Below are 8,543 nucleotides of genomic sequence, written 5' to 3'. Positions count from 1 at the left end.
ATTAATACAAAGTAATTCCGTTCAGACGAAAGTTGTGGGCGTGTCAGACTTTTGGGCGGGGCATAAAAAAAAAACGTCGGAAAATGGATTTTTGTGACTTTAAAATGCATGTAATTTCACCTCATCCAACACACTCATCAGTGCTGGGAAAATTGCGACATTTTATGGGTTTCGCAAAAAAAGTCAAAAAAATGTGCTCACTAGCGCTCCCTACAGTTTTCAAAAACCCCTCCACATAGAGGTTATTTTGAGCTACATGCTTGAAAAATTGTACGCATATTCATGGCATCAGGACGCACAAAAAAGCCTCTTGCACCCATATCCCAAACTCAACAGGAAGAGCGCCACCTAGCTTTGAACATGAAAAATGGCGTCAAAATAAGGGTGCATACTTTCGCTATTAACTTATAGAGCTTTTCTCCGATTCAGTCCAAACCAAAGGCAACCTATAGGAGACACCTTGACAAGAAAAAATTATCAGAACAAATTTTGATCAGACAAAAATTGTGGGCGGGGCATCAAACGCACATACAGCTTTGAATGTAAAGAATGACGCCCAAATAAGGGTGCATACTTTTGAGAGGTCCTCCTAGAGTTTTTCTCTGATTCAGTCCAAACAAGGCACATTCTATAGCAGACATATTGACGATTAAATTATTGTTAAAGGAATTCTGTTCAGACTAAAATTGTGGGCGTGGCACACTGTCAAGTTTGGAGTTTTTCTTGGCAATCTGGCAAAAACTTGGAACATTTGCACCACCTGAGGCAGTATATACTCTCAGATCTTGCTTTCGCATCGTGTGGCGGCAGTTTACATGTGGCGGCGGCGGTTTACATGTGGCGGCGGCTCGCGTAGGCGGCGGCCATGGTTGTGCGAGGGCCCGTTCATCGCCGCTTGCGGCTTTCATTATTATTATTATTATTATTATTATTATTATTATTATTATTATTATTAATAAACTGCTGGTCAACAGCACCCCTGAACCCTGAATCTCTAACAGTAGAACAACAGTAGATCTCAAGATATTGCCTTGAACAAGTGAAAAAAATCGACTGGTTGATGGTGCAGAAGAGGAGAAGTCAGTGGATCCCCAAAGTTGACAAATTCAGCCTATGGGGACTATGAATATCTGAACCAAATGTCATGCTCTTTAGTTTAGTAGCTGTGTCACTAAAAGCCTAACATTTCTGAATAAATAGATGAAATGAACCATCACTCTTTTATTACCCCACATTTCCTCTTCATGTGATCAATAGTGACACCATGAAGTATGCATATGATCATAAGGTCCTGAATGTTATGTAACCACACTTCCTTATTCAACATGTTTCTTGGTTCTGTATATAGAGCGAGTTTCTGCAGTCTTTTCATGTGACAGGGACTTGATGTCATCCTTGGCTGTACAACAGATGGTTCTTTGCATTATTAAAGGCAGGGAGCACAGTTTGATCTTCAGTCTATAGAAATGTTTCAGTGTAAAGAACGTTCTTATCTTCATCTGCTGTATTTGTTGTGGCAGTTTTAAGGCTGTGACCATCACTGGAGTGAAGTCTCATCACAGAACCGATGCGAGGTATTGATAGATTCTGCGGTGGCAGGATCCCACTCTATGAATGATTTATGAGCAGAAACTGTAGACGGGCAGACACAGAATGAAAGCTCTTTGAGGGGATTTCACCGCCTAGAGACCAGAGATTGGTAATTTGTTATGAGCCAGTATAGGGAGTGTTGTTTATAACTGGTCATGTTACATGCACACGAATAATGACACTACTTCAGGATTCATGGAGAGGAAACTCATTAAGGTGCTGTTATGCTTTTGCTCTATATTAAGCACTCAGATTGAACTTATGGTTTCAACTACAGCGTTCACATGGTTTAATACGAACAAGGACATCATGAACATTTGACAAATTTAAACCCAGATGTAAGCTATTTTAAAAAATACATGTTCATCTTAAAATCATTAATGAAGCTTAATGGAGAGAAATACTTGACCCTAATTTTATATCCATCCATCCATCCAGTATCTATATTTGCTTATCCGAAGGGGCTGGGAGGTGGATGGGATAGGAGCCTATCCAAGCTGTCGCTGGGCGAGAGGCAGGGTTCACCGTGGACAGACTGCCAGCCTATCACAGAGCTAACATAAAAACAGACAACCAGACACACTCACACTCACAACTTCAGGCAATTTAGAGTGATGAGTTGACCTAACAAGCTTATCTTTGGACCATGGACTGTATAAATAATGGATGTAGTCTCTGTGACGTCCCCCATCTGTTTCTGAAGCACTATTTTGAAGCCACTCGTCAGCGGGAGCCATGTTGGAAATGCAACTTGACTGCTGTCGAGCTAGTGTGAGGTAAAGAGGCGGGCCTTTAGCCTCCTCGCTAACAGCTATGTGTTCCCAACTGTCAGTCATGTAAGTCATGTCCTTATTTGGGCAAAATCTATAAGTTTAATATCTTCTGAACTGTCGCATTGTAAAATAATTCACCCCGTACAGTGTGTGCTGATAGAGAAACTAGCTACTCAGACCTGAACTGTTTTTTTTAACCAGGCTGTAAACATGTTTATTAATGCTGTAAAGATTGTCTTCTTTGAATGGGTGTGTATGTGGTTTCTGATGCCTCTGCAGCCAGCTTCTAGTGGACACTCGAGGAACTGCAGTTTATAACACTTAAAGCTGGGGTTAGTAGTCTCGGAAAACCAGCATGAATTTGAATGTAGCATTTCCTCAGGACTCCGTCTAACCCCTCCCCTCCTCCCTCGGAGCTCCTCCAAAACGACGCCGCCCCCCCCCCCCGCTCACATGCACGAGCGCCGCTGACTTGCGACCATATGATCATGACTGATTCAAAACCGGTCCTCACCAAAACATTCTCATAGTGAAAGTTAAAAACACAAACAAACATGGCTGCTGTTAGCACTCACAACTATCATGCTAGCATTATCCAGTTGTACTGGTGACACGATATCAGGAGAAAAGTTATAACACATATATAATACTGTAACAGCTCTACTGTTTGTTAAACGTGTTCAGTGTAGATGCTCTTAATTCCTACAGTGTTGACAGTCAGTGAAGGTATCAGGAGAGGTGTAGAATGTGTGAGCTGGAGAGAGGAGAGACAAGAGGAGAAGTTCTTCATTCATTCAAACATTGATTGTTGTTTTGTTGGTTGGCGTGGTAACGGCCGACAGTGACCGGTTATTAAAGATCAACATGTTCATGAATCGGCTCGTCATCACTACAGCGTCCGGACGAACGCTACAGTACACATCTACATTTTCTGTAGGACTGGGTCAGAGGGGATAGGCCCGAGGTGGAGCGAGAGGGGCAGTGAGTAGAGTCAGGGGAAGCAGCGGCAGGAGACGGAGACTCGGAGTTCACGCCGGGGAAATGTACGCGCAGGAGGCGGGCAGAATGGCAGGACGGGATTTGAATGGTTTAAAATTTTGGCACCCAAAAAACGGTGATTGGTTGGTGTTTTCCCAGGTTTACTCCGGCTCTAGATAGCAGCTTTTCTTCGCTCTTTTTTAAGAACACATTATGTATTGATTACCATCAGGACATAAAGATCATTTTAACCAGTATAACAAAAAGTGAATCTAAATCTGATTACCAACCCCAGCTTTAAGCATTGGCTTCATATTTTAAGACCGGAGGTTGCCGCTTGGCACGAACAGGGAAATGCAAATCTGCACAGAAAGGCTCATCCAGGTTTCAAATCAGGAACCCTCTTACTTTGACTTAACAGTGCAAACCACTCCACCATTCAGCAGCCTATAATTTTGTGTCATGTAATGGTGAGGATGTGGTCTACACTTCAACTTGGCTACGTAAGTGGCTTCAACTTCCAGGAGTAATAAGACACAACTTGATAATGTACATAATTATGTGCAAGCATCACACAATGACATAGAGAGCAGTCTGTGAATGACGTCAGAAAGTCACCTTTGGCGTAGTCCATCAAGGAGTGCATTTTTTGTTCTTGCAAACCCCGCTGTACTGAGCTTTGACTGTCCATTGACACCAAGCTGTTGGAAAACAGAGGCAATCCAAAATGTATTGACAAAAATTACACTTTTTCATATCACCAAAAATACTTTTCACCCTTTTCTCACCTCTTTATCCTTTTCGAATCATGTGGCAGTTATCTCGCACCTTTAGAAAGATACAGCTTTGAGTAGGAGGAATTTGGAATCATGTAGTCTTTAAATCATTCATGGCCTGTGATCCTGCAGGGGCAGTCATGGACTCATCAGATACACTCAGACAGAGTGTACATCTTCACGAAATGTTCGTTGATTGTGGGATATGGTGTGTCACCTGGAAACTCACCGAGCTCAGATAGAAACTATCTATTCTTTTTTACATTTCATACATCTGAGGGGCATTCAGAGGACATTTTTTCATGTGTTTTCCACTGAGAGGGCACCAGAGAAGGACATGTGTGATATTTTATCTACTACAGTGGAAACCAAGAGGGCACTTTAGTGTAGTTTCTTTCGGATATGAACACCCCCCCTTGGACCCCACAGTTACTCCAACAATGAGAGTTGAATACAACTCTCGTTTCATTAATGCACAGAGTGCTTTAACGAAAGATTGGTGCATGATCATTGTACAGACTTAAAGTAAAGTATCATCACCAAGGGGGTCGGTTTGATTTTGACATTGGCGGCTTCTAATGTCCATCTTTCTTTTCTTGCCTGCCAACATCCTCAGACATGAATGCACCGTCAACACTGGTGAAACCTGCAAGTGAAACAGCCTACGGGGACCTAAGGCAATCAAAAAACAGGTCGGTCTCAAAGACTTATTTGGGAGGCGGTGTCGGAGTGGGAAATGATTTAGGGTCCATACACAATTCTACACTATTGATCATCATAGCCTGCAGAGATGGTGAGCCTGTCAAAGACTCACTTTAGGGTCCAAAGAACTACAGGATGAACCAGGGTTATCAATCAATCAATCAATCAATCTTTATTTGTATAGCGCCAAATCACAACAAACGTTATCTCAAGACTCTTTTACAATCATAGGAGGTCTAGACCACTCTATGTCAAATTATGAACAGAGACCCAACACCAAGACAGGGTAAGACTCAGTCTGACCCCACCTTAATCCACCATGAGCATTGCACCTCACAGTATTTAGCTAGTTACAGTGGTGAGGACAAACTTCCTTTAACAGGCAGAAACCTCGAGCAGAACCAGACTCATGTTAGACAGCCATCATGCCTCGACCGAGTTGGGTCTGGAAAGACAGATAGAGGGGAGTAAGAGAGAGAAGTGATAGTGATGAGATGAGTCGTAGAAGCTGTTGCCGCTGGAGTCCAGCACGTCTGTATCAGCTGGAGTCCAGATCGTCCGCAGCTCAGAGGAACCTACGAGACAAGGGAGCTCAGGGACTCCAGAAAGGTCTATGGTTAGTAACTTTAATGGGACAGGCAGAGTTAAAGTAAGTAGTGAGGGGGTTGGGGGGAAGAGGGTGAGCTAGGATCCCAGTGTGTCAGTGTGCCAGTTCCCCCGGCAGTCTAGGCCTATAGCAGCATGACAAAAGCTGGTCTAAGCCTGATCCAGCTCTAACTATAAAGAGAAAAAGAAAGTTTGAAGCCTACTCTTAAAAGTGGAGAGGGTGTCTGCCTCCCGGACTCTGACTGGTAGATGATTCCAAAGGAGAGGGGCCTGATAACTAAAGGTTCTACCTCCCATACTACTTTTAGAGATTTTAGGTACAACTAGCAAGCCTGCATGTTGGGAGCGTAGAGTTCTAGAGGGGTAATAGGGCACTATGAGCTCTTTAAGATACGAGGGTGCCTGATTTTTAAGGGCTTTGTAGGTTAAAAGAAGGATTTTAAATTCTATTCTACATTTTATTGGGAGTCAGTGTAGAGAAGCTAACACTGGAGAGATGTGCTCCCTCTTCCTAGTTTTAGTCAATACTCGAGCTGCAGTGTTTTGTGTTCATGATTATAAAAATCAAGTCTTTATAGTGAGACATGAGCTCTGTATAAGTTTATGCATGTTTTATTGAACATGAAACAATAGAAGTACTGAGCTGTGTTGACAGCAGAATAACGTCAGCACAAATAGTACACATTTAATCCTCCTCCACTCCACAGCAACAACAGAAGGCCGTCTGGACTCCCCTGAAGAACCAGTAGATCCTCTTCATCACTTTGTTGGTGCGGCTGGAGGAGGTCGAGGGAGGAGGGGCGGAGCCTGTTTGTTCAGCTTCATCAGGAAACGGGTCGACTTCTTCTTCACTGAAAATCCAGGATGGTATTCCTCCTTCAGATGATCCAGATATTGATACTTAATCTGAGGAGGCTTTAGTTTGAGCTCCAGCAGACTGGGACCAGGATGGACCCACTCACTAACAAGACCCCAAGATACTTAAACTTCCCCACTTTGGCCAAAGACTCTCCCCACCGAGAGCAATCCACCGTTTTCCTGCAGAGAACCATTGCTTCAGACTTGGAGGTACTGACTCTCACTCCAGCCACTTCACACTCAGCTGCAAACCGCCCCAATGTCTGCTGCGCCTTGAGATCCTGTCCATAAAAATTACAAACAGGATCGGTGACAAGGGGCAACCCAGGCTGAGGCCAACACACACTGAGAACGTGTCTTTGTAGTAGGGATCGGATAGCTTGTAGTAGCGGCCCCCAAACCCCATGCTCCCATAGAACCCCCCACAAGAGCCCCCATGGATTAGATCGTAGGCCTTCTCCGAGTCCTCAAAACACATGTAGACTGGATGGGCAAACTCTGATGCCCCCTACAGGAGCCTCACAAGGGTAAAGAGCTGGTCCACTGTCCCACGGCCAGGAAGAAAACCACATTGTTTTTCCTGTATCCGAGGTTCAACTTCAGGCTGGAGCCTCTTTTCCAGCACCCTTGAGTAGACTTTTCCCGGGAGCCTGAGAAGTGTTGTTACAGCCCTTGGCAAATGATGAGACGTACACTTCGATAGTTGCAATATATTTATTTTCCTTCAGTACAAACCGTGAAACTAAAAGCAAACAAAGAACATTTCAACTCACGTACAAAAATAAATTAACTTTCATTTAAAAACAGACATACCTCCCTTCGCCTACCAAGGGTGCAAAACATTCATAAGTGTAACCATAGTTTCATAGCAGAGTTTCATAGCAGAGTTTTATTGTGAAGGGGCGAACCCAGCCGTGTGTTGTACTTCCTGTGTGGCGACTACAACACAGGTGACGGTGATTCAAGCAGTCCCTTATGAGCACTGCACGGATGAGCAGCCACCACGAGCGCAAGCTGATTAAGACCCCCTGGAACGCACCCACCTCTCATGGGAGAGGAGAAGAGGAGAAGAGGGGAAGAGGAGAAGGAAACTCTGCTGAGGATTTGCATGGTCAGGTTTTTTTTTGCACCCACCAGGAGTTGGAGTGTGGATTCGGTGGACAGCGAACAGTTAAAGGGTTACATAAGCCTGGAGAACCATTTGGACCACGGACCACTACGAAGCATCCCTGACTGCACACACCCCACGCCACTCGCACCGATCACTGCTGCTGCTCTGCCCGATCACAGCTGCGGCTCAGCTGCTGATCAGCTGTGATCCTCTGATCAGCTGGTTGCGCGGAGATGCAGCCGTACATTTAAATTCCAGAGCAGTTCTGGGGTACCCGCTTCCGATCCGGAATCAAATGAATTTAATTGGGCATTGCTGGCCACTTACAAGTGTGATACCCCTAGAATTGGTGCTCACTCTCTAGTCCCCCTTTTTAAAAATGGGAACCACCACCCCAGTCTGCCACTCCACAGGTACTGTCCCACACCTCCACCGACATTAAAGAAGTGTGCCAGCCAAGACAGCTCAACAATGTCCAGAGCCTTCAGCATCTCAGGGCGGATCTCATCCACCCCCGGCGCCTTGCCATTGAGAAGCTTTTTGACACCCTCAGCGACCTCTGACAAGGAAATGGGAGAGACTTCCCCTGGGTCTTCAGACTCTGCCCCTTTCTCAGAGAACGTGCCAGCTGGATTTTGGAGTTCTTCAAAGTGTTCCTTACACCGCATGACAATATCCCAAGTCTGGATCCGCAGTTCTCCACCCCTGCTGAAAACAGCCTGGGTCCAGCCTTGCTTTCCTTTCCTGAGTTGCCTGACGGTTTGCCAGAACCTCCTTGAGGCCAACGGAAAGTCCTTCTCCATGGCATCCCCGAACTCCTCGCACACCCAGGCGTTTGGATGGTGGATTAAGATGTGATCAAACTGAGTCCTGTCTGTAAAATGGGACTGGAGCTTATCCTTGATCTTAACATGCTCTTTTTATAAAAAGTCATTTGTTGTGAATAGAGGCTATATAGCTTTACAAGTACAGTACAGTCCATTTACCATGACTCTAGATTTTTCAGCGAAGGAGAATTAGCACAGCAAGAGTGTAAATGTATCATCCATTAAAATCACTCTCTTTTTTTCCAATGTATTCGGTGTTTTTTCCTATGACTGCATTTCCTGTCATTGTTGGCCTAACAGACAACAGGTTTTACTGACTCAT

Source organism: Notolabrus celidotus, chromosome 11 (assembly GCF_009762535.1).
Source record: "Notolabrus celidotus isolate fNotCel1 chromosome 11, fNotCel1.pri, whole genome shotgun sequence".
In the NCBI taxonomy this organism is placed as follows: domain Eukaryota; kingdom Metazoa; phylum Chordata; class Actinopteri; order Labriformes; family Labridae; genus Notolabrus; species Notolabrus celidotus.
Note: the sequence above shows the minus strand (reverse complement) of the source record.